Below are 25798 nucleotides of genomic sequence, written 5' to 3' on the forward strand. Positions count from 1 at the left end.
CCTCCTGTTACCATCCGCCTTAGACGCACAGTTCGGGACCCCCTACCCGAGATCCGCCGGTTTTGACACCGACACCGCCCACCTAGCGACATCCCGGCGACCTTCAGGTATAACTTCCTTCGAAACCGGCCTTGCTCTACTTCCCGAGCTCCTGACGTCACTACATTTGTATCTTTTACTATTTCTTAGGCCCCCTCGTAGATAGGATCGATCGGCTGTTCGAAAACCACCTAATTTTTTACTATTAAGAGGTAAAACTAGTTCATGCACTCGAACCTAGTAGTACTTCGTTCAAACAAGGAAGAAACGGGGGTGGGGTGGGGGAAGATTTGTTACCTGAATCTAGGACTTGGTCGAAAGAGGAAATAATGGGGGCGAAAAGTAGCAAAGACTGGCTATTCAACTGGTCTCTAGGTCTAATAGGGAAATAAAGGGAACGCAGTACAAACTCAATATAAACCCGATCCATTGGTTGAAAAAGGAAAGAAAGTGGGGACTGGGGGACAAGTCAACAGAGTAAGTCCAGCACTATATTTGCTAGCCTCACACAGTAAATGGTGGCTATATACCGAACAAAAATGGGACCAACCCAGATATCCTCTTCTGATGTTAGTTGCCCCGAGCTGCTCTTATGTAATGCCACTTGTAAAATGTAGCAGACGCACTGTTAAAAGTAAGGACACGTTAAACCAATGTTGTTTTCAATGTAATGCCGCCAGTAATATGAATCAATGGCACTTTTTTCATGTCCTGCTAAATTTCCCATTAAGATAAGTTGCTTCTTTTCGTTAGAGATGCAACTGTCCTGGTCTGCCTACTCTCCTGTGCCCAAATACCGACTCTGTAGCAGCTGTTAATGTAATGTTGCTGGTAAAATGAAGCAATGGCACCATTAAAGTAATGTCATATTTAACGGTTGTCATAGTTAATCCTAATGCCCACACTAATATCTAGCAATGCTGCTAGAAATTGCTACTATCCTTGTACGATTGCCATTCAGATAAGGAACATGCTTTTTTTCATTTGATGCATGTTTCATCACTTGTTAGTCAACCCTCCTTTCCACCATTTTTGTGCAAACAGAGATATACATTTCACGCTTGATCTTAGTTGAACTTCACAAATGATATCCAAATTATAGTTGAACATTCCAGGAGCTTCACGACCAACCTTGATGTTGCTCAATTTTATTGCAACTAATGAAGAAGAAGCTCTGTGGGTTTCGTTTTCTGATGGAAATGGAACCGGGGCTGGAGCCCTTTTCTTAAAAAAAAAGAAGCTGCTAGCTCATGGGACATTGCTTCATTTTAGGTGAACTGCACCAAAAGGTCCCATGAATTGAATCATCCATGTTGGTGACTGGTGTCATCCCTTCTACGATGGTGTTGACTACAGATATGGTTCCCATCACGAGGTATATTCCTTTTTGGTCTGACCGTTTGCCAAAGATCCTGCATGTTGATTCTGCTCTTGTGCTACTATTTTGGCACTGCCATGCTAAAGCAGTAATGTTATTATTTTGCACCTTAATCTAGTGGCACTATTAATTTGAGGCAATGTTTTGGCACCGCTAGTGCCACTGTTTTTTTTATATATCGAAAGAGGGGGTTCCCTCCAATTTCATTAAAGAAACCCAACCATAGAGAACCATTATCCGACAACATCTCAGTGTAAACAGGCAGTTATGCAACTACTACTAGAACGGACTGAGTACTAGCAGGAGACAAGTTCGCCACATAAGCTAGGCAGGTAGGGGGATGCAGCACCATCTCGACCAAGTTTGGATTACAACCCAAATGCTACCATAGAGACATCAGGGGGAAGGTAGGGACTGAAAGAGCCAGCTTCAGCATCCCAGTCTAAGCACCCCTGGCCTTCATCCTTGCGATGCACGGTACACCTCGTTTGACACCTGCTCGACCCTAGTGTCACTGATAAAATGAAGTAATAATACGGTTAAAATAGAGCGAGTGTCCTCTCTATCATTTCATTTCCAATGTAGATAAAGAAAGTGCTTCTCTTTGTTAATGTATGTTTCATCAACTAGTCCCATTGTTAATGTTTAAGCGTTTCTGCAAACTGGGGTGCTTAATTTTAGTTGATCTGCAAAAAAATAGAGATTTGAATGTCTCAAGGCCCCTCCTTGTACTACCGCTGTACACTGATGTTCATCACTGGCAGAAGGTGTATCGGGGAGACTTGGGACGATTTCTAGTATGAGGCGTGGCGTACCGTATGAGGCGTCGCAGGGCCCATCTCGCCCTCGCAGCATGGCATACTATGATACTATCGCAATATTTTCTTCTATTTATTTTGCGTGTTTCATCAACTAGTGCCACTATAATGTAATCACGCTTTTTCATTATCTGTGCAAACAGGGTTATTCAGCTGCATTTTGGTGGAACTGCACAAATGTACGGATGGAACCGGCATATATGCAGAGTGAGAGGTGTGTCAAGTAAAAATTACCGACACCAACCATGCTCCATGCACGCATTGGCATCCACCACCACCAGTGGGATGTGTGGCGCTCTCTGTGGACGGGTCTTTCTCGGCAGCAAATCCTCTAACCAAATACTAGTGGCTTATAATGGCAGTTTTCTAGGGAGTACTCTTTTCTGAAAGAAGCACCAATCTATTTTTCTTTATTTGTACACAGTGTCACAACTTTGACCCAAAGGTCCAGAGCTATTTAAGGGTGATTGGCGTAGTACTCGGAGACTGATTGTAAGCATGATTTTCATTAGCTATCACACTGATTGTAAGCATGAGCAGGTGGAAGATTAGGTTAGTGCGAAGCTTACCTTAAACCCTACCGCCGCCATTGAAACGAGGCGAGCGTCGAGGGAACCGTGGAGAACGGCGGGGAAGCGACGTCGCGCCATCCGGCCTCCTCTTGCAGTGGGAGAACGAATACTCCTGTGGCTCTGGCTGGCTCTGCACCCTCACGAACGGCACACCGTACTCGATCGATTCGTTATCCTCTGGGTGCTCGACCGTCGACATGTACGCCCACCACCTCCGCCTGACTTTCGCCTCGGGCGAATCTGTCTGCTCCATCGCCCAGAGGAGATACTCGATGAACTCGAAGGACTGCGGCGTGACTGCCGCCGAGGAGTACATGTAAATCGCCGCCCTCATCGCCACCGTCTCACTCTTTCGCATACATTGCCACATGGCCCTCACCGTCCTCGAAATCTCCCACTCATTGTCAAACGAAGTAAGGATCTCCTTCAACCTGGCTAACTTTGCCTGGTCGCCGCCGGCGATCTGCTTGATTCGCTGCTGCATCCTCTCCATAAATGTCCTTCTGAGTGGTCCGGTGCTAGCTTTGGAAGATGGGAGGAGAGACGGTGGTCTTGCAATAGAGAAGAGGGAGAAGCGAGACGGTGGTTCTGGAATGGAAATGATGGAGAGGAGAGGAGGTGGTTTTGCAATGGAGAAGAGGGAGAGGCGACACGGTGGTTTTGGAATGGAGATGATGGAGAGGAGAGGAGGTGGTTTTGCAATGGAGAAGAGGGAGAGGCGAGACGGTGGTTTTTGAATGGAGATGATGGAGAGGAGAGGAGGTGGTTTTGCAATGGAGAAGAGGGAGAGGAGCGTGCGGCAATCCACTAACAAGATTTTTACTGACGGGGGGGGGGACATAATGCATGTTCTTCAGCCACACGATCTTCCCCGAAGTAAACTTCAGATCGACCGTGCCAACACCACGAACAGAAGCACTTGAACCGTTTCCAACAGCACGGTGGAAGTCCCTGCGGTCTGCTAAGACAAAAACATGGAAATATCACCGCATACATGCACATTAGCACCCGTGTCAACCAACCAATCAGGAGAATGGCATACTGAAAGAATAGTGGGAAATATACCATACCCAGCATCCTTCATGTCAGTGTCTCCAATGACAACATTAGCGGTCTTGCCGCCTTTCCCAAGATGACGCTTGTCATAGCGGTTAGGGCAACTAGGAGCCCAATGGTCAGGATCTCCATACACATGACAAACACCTTTCTTCTTGTCATTCTTCTTCTTGAAATTCATGTGCTACACGGCCTTATTCTTCCCATCAAACCTTGATTTACCATCAAACTTGCCCTTGTTCTTGAACTTGTGGGGCTGGAAGTTCTACTTCTGTACCAGATTGGCACTAGATCCTCCCTCAATACCTTGAGCACGTATGTCCTTTGCTCTCGCCTTTTCTTCCACATCAAGAGTACCAATGAGATCCTGAACACAAAACTCCTGCCTCTTATGCTTTAGTAAGGTAGCAAAGTTCCTCCACAAAGGAGGAAGCTTAGTGATGATACCTCCGGCAACAAACTTGTCCAGTAGCATCCAGCCGAAGTGATCAAGTTCTTTAGCAAATGATTGTATCTCATGAGCTTGCTCAACCACGGAGCGCTCTTCAGTCATCCTGTAATCGTAGAATTGCTCCATGATGTACAGCTCAGTGCCAGCATCCGAGACCCCAAACTTGGCCTCGAGTGCGTCCCACATATCTTTTCCTTTAGCAATTGACGCATAAGCATCAACTATGTTCTCAGCAAGAACACTCAAGAGAGCAGCCTTAAACAGAGTATCCATTTTCTGAAAAGCTTGTTCCTGTTGGGCATCATACTCCCCTTCAGGTTTGCCAAGAGTGGTGTCATCGCAACTCATGGTTTGAAACCATAAGACTGCTCTCACGCGCCACCTCTTATAGTGGATACCCTCAAACATAGGAGGTCTCATGGAAGCAGCAAAACCACTTGGTGTAAATTGCCTATAATAATGTTTTCGGATTGTTGGAAATATGAGTAATTTACCATATGATTTTGTTACTAGAAATACTGGATAAAACATGACTACTATAGCAGAGAAACTAGTCATGCAATCTGACAGTGAGAAGGTAAATAGCTTCTGCAAATATGAACTATAACCAAACATGTCTAAAGTAGACAGTACAACAGGTTGCATATATGAAGTAGAACCTAACATACGTAGGACAGACACAAGAACAAAGAACTATGACAGGACCTCTAACAGAAAGAGCAAGAACACGTACGGGACAGCAGCAGAAGCACTGGACTAGGGGTCGACATCCTCGCCAGCCATGTCGTCGAAGATGTTGTCGACTTCGGGGAAGAAGTCGTCGTCGGGGAAGTAGTCGTCGGAGTCCGGGGCGTCCGTGACAAAGAAGTCAGTAGTCGCGCGGAGCGCTCCCCAAAAACCTTATCACCCTTCTTCCGTACAGGACTCAAAGAGGTGCTGTTTCGAAGGCCTATTGTCCCGACCTGCGGTGCACGCCGCAAGCCGGGATGGGGAAGATCGTGGCAATAGCGCAGTGCTCAGGAACTCGGTGACGAGCGGAAGAGAGTCTTCTGGTCCGTCTCTCTGAGAGGAGCGGCCTCCCTTTTATAGGCGCAAGAGAAGGAGGCGAGAGGCCGCGCCGGGAGCTGAAGGGAACGAGGGAGACAAAACGAACAGGCAGCAACCAAAGGGTGCAGCGTTCGTATTTAGTATCCACTACAGCAAAAACTTTTCAGCTCCCGAGTGACCTTTCGTATACCCGTAGTGCGTGGCAAAAATTTAGACATCGGCTCAGCTCATTCCCGCAACCCGCGGCGCGGCGTGCCATGATGAGGCATGGCGTGGCATGGTGAGGCGGGCGGCGGAGGAGGAGCGCGCGTGAATGTCCCTCTTATTCTCATGCTCATACATGTGGGAAAACATCCTCCCTTATAAGGAGGTCCAACTCCCACCAAACTAGCAATATGGGACTAAAATTTAGTTCCACCTCTTGCCTTGCACGAATGGGCTGCGTGGGCCTCTAGGATTTATTAGGAATTTCTGAAATTGCTATTTGGCTGGCCCAAAATAGACAAAATTCCAGCAATCCCCCACCAGATCCCAGAGGCACACAAAATTTGCCTTTGGTTCCAAAACACTATTTTATATACCGGTACTGTAGTGGAGACTGTTAAGTTGAACATCCACCTAGAACTCTATGCTACACTAGTAAGCAACTTGAACAGTGGACTGGGCCTTGAACTGCAAGTTTTCTGCGAATCTAGCTACACACAAAGCCTTGACCGATACGTGGCTACTGTGGGTCTTCCTCGTGGGTGGAGCTTATGTGTCATACTCCGAGACGTTTCATGAGTTTACTAGAGAGAACCCTACTCTCATAGATTGCGACGTTTAATAATCAGACTCATATAGGTGTGTTTTTTTAAAAGATGTTCTGCAGGACAACATCTCTGCTTCAATGAGCCACTTAGAACACATTAAGATATACATCAACCTGCCATGCAAATTTAGGAGAGTATTGCATCTTCATGGAGTGGTATTGTTAATAGTAAGGATACTCTCCTCTCAGTTGACCAACAGCTTGTCTTCCACATCTAATTCACGGGATCTCCGATCACATAGACTAGGTTACCACTGTGAACAAATCATATTGTGGGTCTCATACCCATCTCCCTCGATGCATTATCTATCACATTACGTGATAGACCCTTAGTAAAAGGATATGCCAGATTTTTAGACGTTCGGATATAATCCAATGCAATAACTCCGGAGTTTCTCATTTTTCTGACAGACTTTAACCTTCGAACGTGCCTTGACGACTTCATGTTATCATTTGACCTACTCACTTTCGTGATCACAGTTTGATTGTCGCAGTTCATAAGGATACCCGGTACAGGTTTCTCAACAACCGGCAAGTCATTCAAGAGCCGACGAAGCGAATCTGCTTCGACCGTAGCTGTATCTAGTGATGTGAGTTCTACTTCCATTGTTGACCTCGTTAAGATGGTCTGCTTGCAAGACTTCCAAGAAACAGCGCCACCTCCATGAGTGAATACATATCCGCTCATGGCCTTTATCTCATCAGCATCTGAGATCCAGTTTGAGTCACTATACCCTTCAAGCACCTTTGGGTGCCCGGTGTAGTGAATTCCGTAATTCGTAGTGCCTTTCAAATAACGCAAAACTCACTCTAGAGCTTTCCAATGCACATCTCCTGGTTTTAAGACAAACCGACTCAGTTTGCTAACAGCAAAAAAGACGCCAGGTCTTGTAGCACTGGCTAAGTACATAAGAGAGCCAATAATCTGAGAATATTTCAATTGATCTCTAGCAATTCTTCGATTCTTTCAAAGCAACACACTGGCATCATATGGTGTTGGAGAGGGCTTGCAGTCACTATAACCAAAGCGACTCAAGATCTTTTCCACATAGTGATATTGAAGCAATGTAATCCCACCATCATCGTCTCTCAACAACTTTGATGTTCAGAATGACATCAGCCACTCCTAAATCCTTCATCTCAAAACAACGAGATAGGAAATCCTTGACCTCCTTAATAACATTCAAATTTGTTCCGAAAATCAGTATGTCATCAACATACAAGCAAAGGATAACTCCCTCGGCCCCACCATGGCGATAGTACACACATTTATCAGCTTTGTTTACAACAAAGCCTGCAGCTGTTAAAGTTCTTTCAAACTTCTCATGCCACTGGTTTGGTGCTTGCTTAAGTCCATACAAAGACTTCAACAACTTGCACACTTTTCCTTCCTGACCATCTACTACGAACCCATCTAGTTGTTCCATGTAAATTTCCTCATCCAACTCTCCATTTAGGAGAGCAGTCCTAACATCCATTTGATGAACGAGAAGACCATGTGAGGCCGCTAGAGAAAGTAGTACTCGAATAGTGGTCAATCGAGCCACAGGTGAGTAAGTATCAAAGAAGTCTTCACCTTCCTTTTAGGTATAACCCTTGGCCACGAGACGTGCCTTGTATTTCTCAGTAATACCATCAGGCCTAAGTTTCTTCTTGAATACCCATTTGCACCCTATAGGTTTGCACCCAAAAGGACGATCAGTGATCTCCCAAGTTTCATTTGCCAAGATGGAATCCATCTCACTACGGACCGCTTCCTTCCAATAGTCAGCATCTTCAGATGCATAGGCCTCTGAAATAGAACTGGGAGGGCCATCTATGAGATACACAAGAAAATCATCACCAAAGGACTTTGTAGTCCTCTGTCTCTTGCTCCTAGTAGGAACTTCATTGTTCTTCTCCACGGGATTTTCAAAGTGTTCCATCGAAATGACAAGTTCAGTAATTGTAACTGGTTCCTGATTCGATGAACTAGGCATCTCCTGATTAGATGAGGTAGCCATATCCTTCATGGGAAAGATATCTTCAAAGAAAGTCGCATCATTCGACACCATGATCGTACCGACATGCATGTCAGGTACCTCAGATTTTACAACCAAGAATCTATAACCAATGCTATGAAAAGCATATCCCAGGAAAACACAATCCACAGTCTTTGGTCCAAGCTTCTGCTTCTTTGGAATTGGCACATTTACTTTCGCCAAACAACCCCATGTTCGTAGATAAGAGAGCTTTAACCTTTTCTTCTCCCATTCCTCGAATGGAGTTATCTCTTTGTTATTTGTGGGAACTCGGTTTAGGACATGACATGCCGTCAATATCGCCTCCCCCCACCATGCCTTGGAGAGACCCGATGTGTCTAACATGGCGTTAACCAAATCAGTTAGAGTACGTTTCTTTCTTTCGGCCACCCCATTTGACTGAGGTGAATAGGGAGGCGTCCTCTCATGGATTATACCATGTTCCGCACAAAAGGAATCAAATTCATTTGAGAAATACTCTCCACCACGATCGGACCTAAGCCTCTTGATCTTTCGATCAAGTTGGTTTTCCGCTTCAGCTTTATAGATCTTGAAATAGTTCAAAGCCTCATCCTTAGATTTCAGAAGATACACATGACAGTATCTAGTGGAGTCATCAATTAACGTCATAAAATACTTCTTTCCACCTTTTGTCAAAACACCATTCATTTCACATAGATCTGAATGTATGAGCTCTAGTGGTGGAAGATTTCTTGTTTCCTCAGTCACATGAGACTTACGAGGTTGCTTAGCTTGCACACACACTTGACACTTAGATCCCTTGACAGTGGTGAAACTAGGGATTAAGTTCAACTTTGCTAGTCGCGACATACAACCAAAATTAACATGACAAAGACGTGAATGCCACACATTTGATTCACTATTGTTGCAAACATGATTAACGACTTTATTGCAAACGTCTGATAAGGATAAACGAAGCAGGCCTCCTGACTCATAGCCTTTACCAACAAAGGTTCCATACTTGGATATTACAAATTTATTCGACTCAAAGACAAGCTTGTAGCCATCTCTACACAGAAGAGGTCTGCTAACAAGATTTTTATTGACGGAGGGGACATAATGCACGTTCTTCAACCGCACGATCTTCCCCGAAGTAAACTTCAGATCGACCTTGCCAACACCACAAACAGAAGCACTTGAACCGTTTCCCATCAGCATGGTGGAAGTCTCTGCGGTCTGCTAAGACGAAAACATGGAAATATCACCGCATACATGCACATTAGCACCCGTGTCAATCAACCAATCAGGATAATGACATACTGAAAGAATAGTGGGAAATATACCATACCCAGCATCCTTCATGTCAGTGTCTCCAATGACAACATTAGCGGTGTTGCCGCCTTTCCCAAGATGACACTTGTCATAGCGATTAAGGCAACTAGGAGCCCAATGATCAGGATCGCCACACACATGACAAACACCTTTCTTCTTGTCATTCTACTTCTTGAAGTTTGTGTGCTGCACTTCTTCCCATCAAACTTTACTTTACCATCAAACTTGCCCTTGTTCTTGAACTTGTGGGGCTGGAAGTTCTTCTTCTGTACCAGATTGGCACTAGATCCTCCCTCAATACCTCGAGCACGTATGTCCTTTGCTCTCGCCTTTTCTTCCACATCAAGAGTACCAATGAGATCCGGAACAGAAAACAGCTGCCTCTTATGCTTCAATAAGGTAGCAAAGTTCCTCCACAAAGGAGGAAGCTTAGTGATGATACCTCCGGCAACAAACTTGTCCGGTAGCATACAATTGAAGTGCTCAAGTTCTCTAGCAAATGATTGTATCTCATGAGCTTGCTCAACCACGGAGCGCTCTTCAGTCATCTTGTAATCATAGAATTGCTCCATGATGTACAGCTCAGTGCCAGCATCCGAGACCCCAAACTTGGCCTCGAGTGCGTCCCACATATCTTTTCCATTATCAATTGACGCATAAGCATCAACTATGTTCTCACCAAGAACACTCAAGAGAGCAGCCTTAAACAGAGTATCCATTTTCTAAAAAGCTTGTTCCTGTTGGGCATCATACTCCCCTTCAGGTTTGCCAAGAGTGGCGTCATAGCAACTCATGGTTTGAAACCATAAGACTGCTCTCACGGCCACCTCTTATAGTGGATACCCTCAAACATAGGAGGTCTCATGGAAGCAGCAAAACCACTTGGTGTAAATTGCCTATAATAAGGTTTTTGGATTGTTGAAAATATGAGCAATTTACCATATGATTTTATTACTAGAAATACTAGATAAAACATGACTATTATAGCATAGAAACTAGTCATGCAATCTGACAGTGAATAGGTAAATAGTATCTGCAAATATGAACTGTAACCAAACATGTCTAAAGTAGACAGTACAACAGGTTGCATATATGAAGTAGAACCTAACATACGTAGGATAGACACTAGAACAAAGAATTGCGACAGGATCTCTAACAGAAAGAGCAAGAACATGTGCGGGACAGCAGCAGAAGCACTGGACTTGGGGTCGACATCCTCGCCAGCCATGTCGTCGAAGATGTTGTTGACGTCGGGGAAGAAGTCATCGTCGGGGAAGTAGTCGTCGGATTCCGGGGCGTCCGTGACGAAGAAGTCAGTAGTCGCGCGGAGCGCTCCGTAAAAACCTTATCACCTTCTCCCGTACAGGACTCAAAGAGGTGCGGTTTCAGAGGCCTACTGTCCCGACCTGCGGTGCACGCCGCAAGCCGGGATGGGGAAGATCGTGGCAGTAGCGCAGTGCTCAGGAACTCGGTGGCGAGAGGAAGAGAGTCTTCTGGTGCGTCTCTCTGAGAGGAGCGACCTTCCTTTTATAGGCACAAGAGAAGGAGGCGAGAGGCCGCGCCGGGAGCTGAAGGGAACGAGGGAGACGAAACGAACAGGCAGCAGCCGAAGGGTGCAGAGTTCGTATTCAGTATCCACTACAGCAAAAACTTTTCAGCTCCTGAGTGACCTTTGTATACCCGTAGTGCGTGGCAAAAATTTAGACATCGGCTCGTTCCCGCAACCCGCGGCGCGGCGCGTCGTGACGAGGCGTGGCGCGGCGAGGCGGGTGGCGGAGGAGGAGCGCGCGTGAATGTCCCTCTTGTTCTCATGCTTATACATGTGGGAAAACATCCTCCCTTATAAGGAGGTCCAACTCCCACCAATCTAGCAATATGCGACTAAACTTTAGTTCCACCTCTTGCCTTGCACGAATGGGTTGCGTGGGCCTTTAGGATTTATTAGGGATTTCTGAAACTGCTATTGGGCTAGCCCAAAATAGACAAAATTCCAGCATATGTGACATTTATCAACATGATCAATACATAGTCAATGTCGTTCATTTCATTTGCACAAATATTGTAGTAGTTCTCATCTGGGCCAAGAGCCACGTACGTAAGCACACAACATCGTGTGGGCGTTATCATTTAGTGCCACACGTGTGGGTGCTCCTCATCCGAACGGGCACACGACTGGCGCTTGAAAGTGTGGATGAAACTGCCCTTCGCCCATGCGACGCTTGCACGATGATAGATGTCAACTACAATTATGCATATGTGGCAACTAGTTAATCACACACGGCAATTATGGTTGATTATACATGGCAACTATGGATTGACCACACGTGGCAACTCCATTTAGTTATATATGAAAACTATATTTAATGGTACATGACAACTGAAGTTAATCACACATGACAACCACAGTAATTAGACATGGCAACTACAGTTATTATACATGGCAACTAAAGTTAATTACACATGCGTTCGCGCTCACGGGATGGGGGTGAGCAGTTGTCATATAGGGTCACGTGGGCCATCGTAGCTACGCCCGAACGTGTGGGCAGTTTTAATGTTCGTCCACACATGATCGTATGGACTGCCTCTCAGGTATGACCGGACGAGTCATGTGGTTTATGCCACACGTGTGGTAGTTATGGGGTCATTTCCTAAATGTGAAAAATCAAATGGGATTGATTGCAGAGAAAATCCCAGGAATTGTTAAATTATGAATTCCTCGGAATATAATATCAAAACAAATGGAATCCAATATCAGGTTTCGCCTTGGCAAATTAAACACATTTAACAGATTTCGGAGGGGAAAAAACGAAAAATTGACTAAACATAACTGCCGCTGCTGCGGCTTCTCTCATCCCGCCTCCGCAGTCCGCACCGCATGCACCAATCGCCAGCGATCGCCCGCCCGTTCGTGCGCGCGTCAGTTGGTTGCTCTCTCCACATCCAGCGGAAAACTACGCTTTCCCCACCGCCTACGGCCCCGGAACCCTCTCTCCGTATCTCGGGGCTGGTTGATGCGGTGAGGTGAACTGAGCTTTTCCCTTTTGGCGGGGGTAACAGCTTGATCCGAGGAAGGCGCGGGGGAGTCATCGGCGCGCGACCATGGCGGGGATGGCTGCGGCGTGCGGCGCGGCGGCCCCGGCGGGGGCGAGGGAGTGGAGGAAGGGTTGGTCGCTGCGATCTGGCTTCGACGTGCTCTACGACAAGTGCGGGTACGCCCCTGCTACCACCTCCTTCCTCCGTCCGCGCTTGCTGTGCGCGTCCGTGGTGTTCCAGTCTGGTTGGTTCGCTGGCTGGATGCACGAATCGACTCGTTTCGATGCTTTGCCTTGTCCCCCGCCTTTTGCTCTCAAGGAGAAATGTTTTTGTTAAATTAGCTATGTAGCTTAGATTAGCTTTTTTAGTTGGAAATGTGCTTCCAAATGTTAACTGAAAAGATAGATTTGTACTCCCTCCGTAACTTTTTAGAGTCAATGATAGTGTTAGAAAAGTCAGTTTTGTAACTCATACGGCTTAATCGAAAACTTGCTCAATGACACAAAATCCCTAGAGATACTAAGAAATGAAGCCTCCTGGTGCATGAAGTTTTTTTTTTTCGCGTTTATGGCCCCACATGTCAAAGAGTGGATCGGTTGTGGGATGCAATTGGACCTATTCGCATGGTAATATGGCGCTTATAGGGCTTCCAATTCGCACGTGTGGGCAAATCTTATAGTGTCTAACTTTTTTCTACCGTTTTTAGGAAGATTCTAGAGCATTCTCTCGACCTTTTTTTTCTTGTGTTTCTATTCGGTCATTTTACAGATATTTAGGGTTTTTTTCTCTTCTTCTATTTTATATTTTTCAAATTTGCGTAATTTTTTGTGTCTGTGAACACTTTCTTAAAATCCGAGAACATTTTTAAAATTGGTGTGCATTTCTGAAATTTAAGGAGCTTCCTTTGAAATGCTAAAAGATTTTAAAATTTGTGAAGATGTTTAACTTCATGATTTTTTAAATTTGGGCTCATTTCTGTAGATTCAGGCAATTTTTTTGAAATTTGTGAACATTTTCTAAATTCATGATTTTTAAATTTTGCTAACATTTTTCGAATTCGTAAACGTTTTTAAATTCACAAAAAAATTACAACTTTTTGAAAGTTCACAAATTATTTTTTTGAAACATTTTATATATTGTCTCTACATTTCTTTTCTTCAATTTTCCTTCCTGTTTGTTTTTTCTTCACTTCTTTGGATGCCCCGAGACCCAACTATGCCGACTAGCTAGCCAACCAAAGCGAGCATCCTGGGGCGTGTGTGTTTGGTAGTCCTTTGATATGTTGCCCGCTGAATATGACCTCCCTCTCTTGTGGGTTATTTTGCTGTTGGGGGTTGGGACGATCTGGTTTTCTGCTTCGTGTGTTTTAGAGGGGGTGGCGGTGGCTTTTTGTTTGTGTGTCGAGCAGTCGGGCCGCCGCTTTCTCTAGCGGGCTCCTCAAGTTGTGGATTCGCGATGGAAGACCGACGTCGTGCTAGCATTGGTGGAGAGCCAGAAATGGAAAGATCGAGCGTCGAAGATCCAAGACAACATGAGTACATGTCAGACGGCCGTTGTAGCTAGGCCTTCTGGCGGTATATCTAACCTCAACGTTCAGAGCTGACTAGGTTGAGAGATTGGAGTCTTTTTGGGGGATGAAAATCAATGCATGAAGAGTGATTCTAAGAGGCAAAGGTACGATGAATTGGATTGTCACGCATTGTACACGGGCCTTAGGATGCCAGGGAGGCAATTTCTGAAAATGTCAAACGGAGACCAAGCTCCATGGAGGCTTTAATTTGAAAACTTCAAAATTGAAACCTTTTAGTTTCAAAAAGTTCTGGGAAAAATACACATATACCTAGGTACATAATGTACATGTGTGCAAATTTTGAGGTCGAAATAGAGCTAAAAAATATAAATCTATGGCTTTTGGCATATGTACTATTCATCCTCAAACACCATGATTTTTTGTGTGCGGCTCGCAATTCAAGGTATTTCATTCTGAAATTTTTCACACATACGCGTTACATCTTTGCATACATGTGTATTTGTTTTCAGAATTTTTTGAAACTGAAAGTTTGAATTTTGAATTTGTTAAAATAAAGGCCTTCATGGAGCTCGGTCTCCAAAATGCCCTACTCGGTAATTTAGGTGTATTTGGTCTGATGGTCAGTTCAACTTATGTAGGATGAAAACCAACAATACAACCGAATACCAAACAGTTACCAATGGAAACACTGAACCGAACACCATAACTAAATAAACCAGGAATATTGGTCAACTCAGTTTTGTTTGGTTCATAGTGCCCAACTCTATTTGTAATAGGCCTCATAAAGAAAAGAAGACTTATTCCGTTTAAACAAAAGACTTAACTCATTACCGAGGAATGGCGCGGCAAAGCGCGCGTCACCTTCTACTCTAGATACTAAGCTCTCTAGACTTTGGAGCATCCTGGTGTGTCGATGATGTGGGTCGCTGGGCGCCGCCTGTAAGGATATATGTGTTGTTTGTTGAGGTTCCTCCTTCTGCTTGTTTTTTTCTTCTTATTATTATTTTTGGTTTTTCACCTATTTTCTATTTTTAACTTTCTTTTTCCACATTTTAATTAATGAACATTGTTGAAAATTGTGAACATTATAGAGAACTACGAATATTTTAAAAATCTCAAAAAATATTTAATTCATGAATATTTTTAAATTTTATGAACATTATTAAACTTTGAAACATTTTTTACTTTACAAAATTTGTTTCAGATTTACAAAAAAGAATTAAAATCCATTATTAGTTTTTAAATTCCTGAATATATTTTAAAATGCATAGTTTTTTAGTTTGCAACATTTTTAAAAATCCATGAACATCTTTTGGTTTAATGAACTTTTTAAATGTAAAAAAGATAGCTGCCTTTCTACACAAAATGCTAAGCGAGCAAAGCAAGGAGCCGAGCTGAGCGTACGAGAGGTTTGTGGGCCGGTCCATTTGAACGTTATAACTGCAATTCCATGGTTTAAGGGTAGAATAGGAACTCCCAAGGGGCTCACACACTGACCACCAGATGACATCGAGGCTGAAATGTGTAAGGCCACCACAACAACGCACTGAACTATTCCACTCTTCTTTTAGAACAAATACCGCCTCTAGCATCACCCCAGCAGAACATAATTAAAACCTAGCCAAGACAGATAAAACCAAAACAAAACAACCAACCTCAATAGTCTGCTAGAGGAAAAAAAAACTTAATCCCACCAGTGAAGAACGACGCGGTGAAGCACGCGTTAGCCTATTGGTCTATCAGTGTTTCACCAAACTCAAGGAAGGAAAGGAAGGCTCACGCAGGATTGATTCTGGGTCAGAGCGCTCTCTCTCTCTCTCTCCCTCTCTCTCTCTCTCTCATGTTGCATGGCCCATCTAGTATGCATTTATCAAGTCATAGCGGCCAAAAAGCGGAAGCTAATTCCAATGGTCCACATCTCATCTTAGACCAATCGTCAAAATGTTCACACAACTCAAATAAATGGCACTTCTTAAAGAACATGTTATTGCCATGTTCTCACCTCATCATATATTATCATGTATATCGAAAGAAGGTTAATGAAATTTGTCAATGTCGCCTCATGTTTAAACAACATAAAAGTTAGACTCTACCTTGTGCTTGAGGACAAACAATATGAGTTATTCATGCTAATATCTCTTCTATTCACATTGAAACAAAAAAAAGACCCAACTAAAGGAAAAGAGAAAATGAAAAAAATGAATGAAAAGATAAGTAAATAAATAAATTAAGCTAAACAAGTAAATAATAAATAAGGAAATTAGTTAATAAAAAAGAAAAATAGGATGAGTGGAAAATATAAGGAAGGAGTCCAACATGTGTCATCCCTATCGTAGACTAGCGATGACAAGAGTCACGACCCAGCTAATGGGCTAACCCACGTGGGATATGGCGTGAGTGACTATTTGCTATTACCTGCAAAAGGCTGTAAATAGGCTTTTCATGGATAGCTCCACGACAACGCACTCAGGAGGGGATACAGTGGTAAGAGTCGTTGCTGCCGAGTCCGAGATGGACAAGGGTCTTCACCCGGAACCCTGACACGAAGGGGAGAACCACAATGACGCCCCTAAGAGGAGAACGACGCCCGTAGGGAGTTAGTATTATTTTCATGAAATATTTTCTAATGGTATAATTTTTGGACTGCAACTCATGTTATGTTGGCGAAATTATCGATCTTGGGATACGTGTAGGTCTAATAAACCTGAAAGGAGTTAGTATTATTTTCATCTTGGCTAACGGGACATGGGAGATCACTGATCGTCCTTATGGTTGTCGATCATTAGGATGTAAGTGGGTGTTCAAAAAGAAGCTTAGGCCCGATGGTACTGTTGAGAAGTACAAGGCTAGGCTTGTGGCCAAGGGTTATACCCAGAAAGAAGAAGAGGGTTTCTATGACACTTATTCACCTATGGCTAGACTGACAACCATTCGAGTGTTACTCGCTTTGGCTGCCTCGCATGGTCTTCTCGTTCATCAGATGGACGTTAAGACGGCTTTCCTTAACGGAGAGCTAGACGAGGAAATTTACATGCAATAGCCGGATGGCTTTGTAGTAAATGGTCGGGAAAGAAAGGTGTGTAAGCTAGTGAAATCTTTGTATGGCCTGAAACAAGCGCCTAAGCAATGGCATGAGAAGTTCAACACTACTCTGACATCTGCTGGCTTTGTTGTGAACGAAGCTGACAAATGTGTATACTATCGCTATGGTGGGGGCGAAGGAGTTATACTGTGTCTGTATGTCGATGACATACTGATATTTGGGACCCACCTCAAGGTCATTGAGGAGGTCAAGTCTTTTCTATCTCACAACTTTGAGATGAAGGACCTGGGTGTGGCTGATGTTATCCTGAACATCAAGCTACTGAGAAATTCTGAGGATGGAATTACACTTTTGCAATCCCACTATGTTGAGAAGATTTTGAGCCGTTTTGGATATTCGGACTGCAAACCTTCTGCAACACCATATGATCCTAGCGTGCGGATTCAAAAGTTCGAAGGCACGGCTGTAGATCAATTGAGATATTCTCAAGTGGTTGGTTCACTGATGTACCTAGCATTTGCTGCGTGCAAACTGAGCCGGTTTGTTTTCAATCCGGGAGATGTGCATTGGCATGCTGTTGAGCGAGTGATGCGTTATTTGCAAGGTACTGTGAACTATGGAATTCATTATTCTGGGTACTCGACGGTACTTGAGGGGTGTAGTGATTCGAATTGGATATCTGATGCTGATGAGATGAAAGCCACAAGTGGACATGTCTTCACACTTGGTGGTGGTGCTGTTTCCTGGAAGTCTTGCAAGCAGACGATCTTAACCAGATCGACTATGGAAGCAGAACTCACAGCATTAGACACATCATGCGTCGAAGCAGAATGGCTTCGAGAGCTTTTGATGGATTTGCCGGTGGTTGATAAACCAGTGCCGGCTGTCCTTATGAACTGTGACAATCAAACAGTGATTGCCAAGGCTAAGAGTTCAAAGGACCACATGAAATCCACAAAGCACATAAGAAGAAGATTGAAATCTGTCAGAAAATCAAGAAACTCCGGAGTAATAGCGTTGGATTATATCCAGACGGCTAAGAATCTGGCAGACCCTTTTACGAAAGGGCTATCACGGATTGTGATAGAAAATGCATCGAGGGAGATGGGTATGAGACCCACGTAAGTTGCCATGGGGGTAACCCAACCTATGTGATCGGAGATGCCGTGAATTAGGACCTGGGAAAACAATCCAGCGGTCAACTGAGGAGAGTATCCTTAATGAACCCACTCCGTTGGAGATGCAGTAATACTCTCAATTCTGTAAGGCGGGCTGACTTTTGTCTTAATGTGTTCCAAAGCTTATGTAAGCAAGATGCTAACCTACAGAGCATTCTTTGGAGGAACACACCTATGTGAGCCCGACTGCTGGTCACAGTCTATGAGATTGGGTAATCTCTAGTAAGCTCATGAGAAGGTACGGAGTATGACTAATAGGCTCCACCCGTGGGGTTTAGCCTTCGGCAGCCATGTATCAGCTGACAATAGGCGAAACTTCTGCACGCCAAACTGACAATTCAAGGCATAGTCCATTGTTCAGTTGTGAAGAAGTCTAATCCTATTGCTCTAGGTGGAAGTTCAACTTAACAGTCTCCACTGAAAATTTCTGGTATATCAAACATTGTTTGGAACAGTTGACAAACTTATGTGCCTCGAGATCTGGTGGGGGATTGTTGGATTATGGATGGGCTTAGGCCCATATAAGACACTAATCCCTGGTTAATCTTGAGGCCCATGTATGAGATGGCAGGTGGTGGGAAGTTTAGTCCCACCTTGCTAGTTGAGGAGAGTTGAGACCCCTTTATAAGGGCTGCTCTACCACTTGCCATTGGGAGCTTGGGAAGAGGAGTGGTACACACGCGCTCCTCCTCCTCCGCCGCCCGCCTCGCCTCGTCACGACGCGCGCGCCGCGGGTTACGGGAATGAGCCGAGCCGAAGCTTATTTTTGCCGCTCAGGAACGAATTAATTAATCAGAGATTAATTAACGAGTCGCTAACATGTGGGCCACTGTCCAAGACGTTGGACTGTGGGCTGACTTGCGTTGTCGGGACCCGCGTTGCCAGGATTCGTCGACTCCCTTGCCGGGAGTGGGTCGACTCGGTCGTGGGCCTCGGCAAGGCCCACGACTTTCTCCCTTACGGACTATATAAGAAGGGTCTGGCCAGTGAAGTAACCTAGTTCGGTTCACTCACTCCCTCTCGCGTGACCTAGCCGTCATCTACTGTTCCTCACTCTGTGCTGCCTCCGGCGATCCCATCCCGACAACCGCGTGCACGGCTGGTCGAGAGAGCAGGTGCCTCCGGAACCCTGTCGTTCGAGATCCTGCCCGGGAGAACGGCAATAAGGTTTTTCGGGAGCGTCTCGACGCGACTGCTCCCGATCCGTCCCCAACTCCGTCCGCCTCTGCTTCCACTACTCCCCTGCATCGACACCATGGCCGACGCCGCCGCCGCTAAGAAGAAGGCCACGGACGACGCCGAGGCTGCTGCCGCCGCCGCTGCGTTGGCCTAGCCAACCGGAGGGTATGATCTGTTCATCCCTCGTTTACTCGTACTTATGCTAGCCATATATGTGCTGCTCATAGATAGTTCGATTCTATGTTCTGTACGTGCTAGTATGCTTAGGTATCGCTATGAGATGCATACCTTTTATGCCATGCTTACTGTTTACTCGTGGATAAGTATAATCGGAAAAGTGCTAATATTTCCAACAGATTCGTTATTGAAAAAAAAAAACAGTTAGTTCCTAGATGTAAGGCCAGTTTTCTTGTAGCCCAGTTATATAGCATGTGCACCAGATTCAAACAGAAACAGAAACCGATGAATTACAACTGCCCCGAACCTGTACTCTCACTTCTTTTCGTACTTCCCCTTCTATAGGCTTCACCATCCAGCCTTCAACCATGATCAGGTATTTGGTACAGAGCTAGTACCTTACCTGAAGCTAAATAAGAGTGTAACCTTATCCAAAAGCAACCACAGAAACAACAAAACTTCTGTTTGAGTTGAGTCCCCGTATCATATTTGGACAGCACTATTATCTAGCTACATGGCACATTTATGTCCTTCGAAGCAGTGTAAGCAGGGGGGTTTATCCAATCCTGTCCACTCATTATGCTTTTGCTTTTAAGCCACATATTCACCATATCTATCCTGTGGGATTCTCTGCTTTTTCAGCAGAAGTCGACGCCCATCTCATTGCACCGACCATTCTATCGTGATTTGATGATTCCGTAGTGTTATTGACATCATACACACAATCTGTGATTCATGAATTATGACATAAGATACTTAGGGGGTAGGGACAGTACGAATTCATGAATTATGACATAAGATACTTAGGGGGTAGGGACAGTACGAAAGCTAGAGGGAAATGTGAAGAGGGCATCAGAATATTGCGAAAATCGGCATCTAGTAACCATTTTCCCCAAAGAGGAATCCAACGCAACTACTTTTTAAACTGTTCACCAGGCCTATGGGCATAGATTCTAAAAACTAGTGATGTCTTATACTTATAGTGTGCTAATTGGTGTCACTGCAGAAGTTTCACTCGATCAAAAAAAAAAAACCAGTCCATCATTCAAACGTCAAACGTAGGAGAATAATGTTTTAACCTTATACCACCTTTTCCAGGGCTATGGCATATCATTGAAGCTCTAGTCAGATAAAATTCTTTTTTGGATGGGCCTTTTAACCAATGCCAGTGACCGGACCCTGGTCGCAAGAAAGGTTCAACCCACACGTCTACCACCACACTCCCGTAGCCACACAATCGTTTAGATGTATAGATTCCAAGGGGACAACTTTTATTAACATCATACAGTTACCCAACAACCCTTTGGCTGCACCATTATCCGTTCCATAGCAAAAGAGAACTGCCATACCCCACTATTAGTGGTGTAATAACCATGTGAGAGCATCTCTAACAGATCCCCCAAAACAACCCTTTCACTAAAAAAATCATCAAAAGGTTGAAAAAACATACTAGAAAGACTCGCGTCTACCATCCCCAATGCCAAAAAAACAGGGACGCCAAAAAAAATCCCCACACACTGTACATGGAGGGGTTCCATATCCCACCTTATTTTGGCGGGCTCAAATTTCAGCACCACCCGCCTACTCTTGCCACCACCACTCCTGACCGGCGCCGCCTCCACCCACCCTGCAGTGCCATCCGTCCTCCCCTCGTTGTGCCGCTGCTGCTTTCCGGGCCCTGTCACTCATTCTGACGCTGTGGGGCCACCTCCAGTACCCATGTCCTCGTTGGTCACCACCGCCATTTCCAGTTGTCACGGACTCCTGCGTCCCTGCCTCAGCATGTGTCGTACCCCTCCTCGCCTCGTGCGTCACCACCTCCTCCTACCCCTCCTCTCTGCCTATGAACTCCATCATGGTGTCTCCTCCTCCTTGCTAGCCAACGTCATTGTTGACGCCCGCAAGGTATTTGATAACATTACCAGCAAGTGTTTCTTGTGAATCTTTACGATCAAATGTGAACTGTAAACTGACATGTTCCGTTTCTTCTGTGTAGACGAATTCTCTGTTCTATATGATCAATGTAAATATTGTTTGGTTGATTTGAATTATTATCATGTAAAATATAAATTTGAGTTCTAATGATTTGCATGCACAATACAGGGAGGGAAATTGACAACAACAAAGCCTTTAAACCCAAACAAGTTGAGGTCGGATAGAGGTGAAATCCATAAGATCTCGCGACCAACGGTAATAAAATAAGTTGGGGTAGGGAGGGAAATTAACCTAAAAAAGGAATTTAGGTGCGGGGGTGTGGGCAGGGGTGGAGGGGGAGGCGCGTTTGGGGTGGTGCAAAAAAGAGCTTTTACCGAAAAAGGGTTTCCCCCCGCTTTGTATTCCAAAGCAACGAACACCGATTACAGATCGCTGGGGCGAGCAGCACAACAAGCCCAAAAGAAAAAGAAGAAACAAATGCCAACAACGGCAGCTCAACCAAGCATGGATGATCCGCCACTGCTGCGCCCACCGGAGACAAACCACCATAGCCCGAGGCTTCGATCCGCCGCGTACCAAGCATCACCCCCAAGAGGGAATGCGACGCCGACGACGCTGCTACCCGGACGGGTCCTAGGGTTTCCCCCGGCACGCGGAGGGAGTTGGGGGATGGATAACAACGACACCCTCCAGGAAGGAATGGTGGCACCCGCAGGCGTCACCGCATCGGAGCCGAAGACTGGCAAGGATTTCTCCCACATTCCAAACCCCGCCGCCCGACCGAACCGGAGCCGACCAGCCAAACCTCCGCCCACCACCTTGCGCCATCACGGTTGCGCCACCACCCATGCCGCCTCACTGCGAACACCACCACGAGGCCAAGAGACCCGAAGAGAAACGCCAAACGACGGAAGCAGCGGCACCGCTACCGAGCAGGAGGGACCCACCTCCCCCGCCAACGTGCGGGAGGCCCGAGCCCCCAGCACCGTCGCGGTCGCCGGCCGGACGCGGCAGCAGGGCACACTAGGCCACCCCTGGCCCGGCCGGGCCCAAACGGGCCCGCAAAGCCCCGCCGACCACGCTGCAGCAATTCGGTATCCGCGTCGCCAGCCCGCCGCCGCTCGCCACCACGCCCCGGCCTCCTGGAGGTCGCGCCGCAGGCTCACCCCGCCGCCGGACCGCCCGGGCCCAGATCTGGGCCGAGCGGGCGCCGCCAGGACGCGCCGCCGCGCTACCCCGCCACCAACGGCGACGCCGCCGTCCAGCCATCCGCCCGAGTAGCGCCAGGACCCCGCCGCCACGCCGGAACGCCGCCGCCTAGGGACACCCCCCAGCCCGCTCCGTCCCGCGCCAGAGGAGGCCGAGAGGGGAAAAGCAAGGGGGCCACCGCCGCCAGCGTCGCCCGGGCCAGGCCCGGCGGCGAGCGCCGACGACGGCGGCGGGGAGGGAAGGAGGAGGGAGGGTCGCTGAAGAAGGAGATCGGGGCGCGGCCGGTCGCCCGCGGGGGCCCCGATCTCCTTCTCCAGCGACAAAGAGCTTTTAGGGGATGCTCTTTAGGAAAACTGTTGGCGATGCTCTAAGTGAGTAACAAAGGGTTAAATGTAGGTGCGCTAGGATGACACACTTTCTAGGAAAATATTCTTTGACGATGTCAACGGTAATAGAATTAGCTTTAATTTTTATGAGCCGCCTCCACACCTTTCCTCTTAACCTAGCCACCTCCACCCCTTTCAAATAACCTAGCCACCTCCACCGCTCCAACTCCCTCCCAGGTCACTGGAGGATGTCGTGGCCAGATTATAGTCACTCATTTGTCAAATTATAATAACTTGGTTACCATATTACTAAACAACATTCTCCACACACACAAGACTTGCATGATCTTTTTTTTTTGTGATATGGTACCATCATTTGCATGATGATAAAACTTGAAAACTCATTTTCTAGCTCTACTTAACATGGTAATGCCTAAAACATGCAAATTATTGTGCAATGACCATACATCATTATCATGGCAGCTGTTGGTTATTAATATGCACTTGCGGTAAAAAATTCATCAAGAATGACAAAATGGGATCTTGTTTTGAAGCCCTTGCCATTAGTGAAGACATATTTTGCAATTAACATTTGCATACATGTGTCGTCTATATAGAGGAGTAGTTCCATTGGAAGTTGCTGCATGGGGAGAAAATACATGGTGCTTTCCCCAAATATATTTTCTGATCAATGGATTAGCAAGAGCTCTACTGAAAAGATCAACAATTCGAATAAAATTACTTCTTTCGGTGATAGTCGACAAGACTCACGTTACCATCGAAGTTGAATCTTTATCCTCCAATCATGAGGCATGAAGTCCAAGTTGATGCAAAATTGAAGCAACTTGAGCAGGTGTTTGCACCTTTTCAAATCTGTGCACCTCAGGATAGTGAGCACTTTGAAGCATGTCACGTGGGAGATTCTCATGAGCACGGACATATGTACCTTTTCCTGATGTGCATGCCGTATCTCCTTAGGTGCAAAAATCTACTTCTGTCTCTTGTTCCTGTCATAACTACAGAAGCTTGTTTCTTCTGCAAGTCTCTTATAACATTCTAGCCAAAAAGAAAAGTTTCTCTTATAAAATATTGCCAATTCATGTCAAAGTCCATAGGGTGCGTTGGGACCACGGCGTGTGCAAAAGATAGTTCTGTGGTGTTCGTTAGAAACAAGTAGTTCAGCTATAGGACATATATTGGCTTGAGGATGAACGCGTGACACCTAGGCTAGAATATAACTGGTAACCGGAGAAGCATATTTCAAGATTTTTACACAGAAATTTGTGATCTGAACACCAAGAGTTATGCGTAGGGTTGCCCAATAAAGACATCCTCACTTAGTTCTTCTTTTGGTGAACAAGGAAAAGGGAGATAGTAATCTTTGCAAGTCAACCTTATTGGCCACTCTGTCCGTGAGGGACTTCAAATCAACAATTGAAAGCTTCTTAGAGTCAATTGGGATGCCCAAATATATGATGGGATGCAAATCAAGCCCACAGTTCCTCATGTGAACTGACCAGAGCCATTCAGTCTTTGCATAATTGATCTTCAGTCCGCACATCGACTCAAAGCACATCAGCAGGAATTTAAGATTCATGGAAAGAAGAAGCATGGGTAGGGTCATGTGGCATGTGGGTTAAAACCAGACCATGTGAACGAGAAAACCACTTCGGGTTTGGTGAGGGACCAAACCTCTCAGATTTGGAAAGACGAGGGACCAAAGGTATACAAAAAAAGTTAAGCAACCAAAAATCAACTTTGCGAACAATTGAGGGACAAAAATCATCTTCCACAAATTAATTTATTTGTTTAAACATGAGTTATTTATATGGCTAACATTAATAGCCACCATACCTTCTTTGTGTTATAGTTTTCCTTTGCAACCTGCTTCGAATCAAAGTCCCGAAAATTGCTATTCAATAGTCTATGTTCTCACCTTGAATCTCGAATACCACAGGAGTTGCTATCATGCTTCTTTCTGTACTTGGAATATGGCTAAAGCTGGAGCCACTTGAAACTTGTTGTAAGAGGAGCACTATGGAAGGAAAGTATGGAACTTTCTGAATGACGCAGACTATTGAGTAAGTTCTTCGACTTAATTTAGTTTATGCATCTAGAGCTTACAAGGTAATTTCACGTTCCGTGTATGCTACAACACTACGTAGTTTTTTTCAGTGAATCGGACGGGATTTCTACGAACTGAATTTTTATAAATTTTCAAATTACGAAGTATGGTACAAGGACGAAGAAGGAAAAGACATGAAGCACCTGAGAGGTAGCGGACCTACAAAAAAGTAAGAAGACAAAACTGCGTATGTGTTGACGTGTATGTCATCTTTGTTATTGAGTAGAATCATGACGGTTTCCCTACACTAATGTTCGTTTTGGTCTATAGAAAGCTTAATTAACCAGGATATTTTGGGCCTAAGGTATTACTAAAGAAGGTGCCTCTAATCTTTAGTGTGATGTATGCCTACTTGTCAAATATGTAAAACATCTAGCAGAAGTGCGTTAGGCTCGCTTTTCCACAGATTTATGTGACGATATTATCACAAATCACTGCATTTCCAAGCTAACCCCTCGTTGAATTAGTTCTACTTCGTTTCTCAAAAAAAAAAAAGTTCTACTTCAGTTTTTTTTATTTACTTTCATCTTAGGTTAACAAAATTCAAATGCACCTCATAGCCCGAAGAACATATGT

At 45.2% G+C, this 25798-nt stretch overlaps 1 long non-coding RNA gene across 1 annotated transcript; it reads left to right on the plus strand.

Annotated features, from left to right (window-relative positions):
- Window positions 1-12251: 12251 nt before the first annotated feature.
- On the plus strand, window positions 12252-25768 carry LOC123169279 (uncharacterized). The gene is made up of 3 exons (XR_006484712.1): window positions 12252-12695; window positions 25055-25178; window positions 25273-25768. It is a non-coding gene; the product is annotated as an uncharacterized lncRNA (long non-coding RNA).
- Window positions 25769-25798: the final 30 nt, after the last annotated feature.

This window comes from Triticum aestivum, chromosome 7D (assembly GCF_018294505.1).
Source record: "Triticum aestivum cultivar Chinese Spring chromosome 7D, IWGSC CS RefSeq v2.1, whole genome shotgun sequence".
Taxonomy (NCBI): Eukaryota; Viridiplantae; Streptophyta; class Magnoliopsida; order Poales; family Poaceae; genus Triticum; species Triticum aestivum.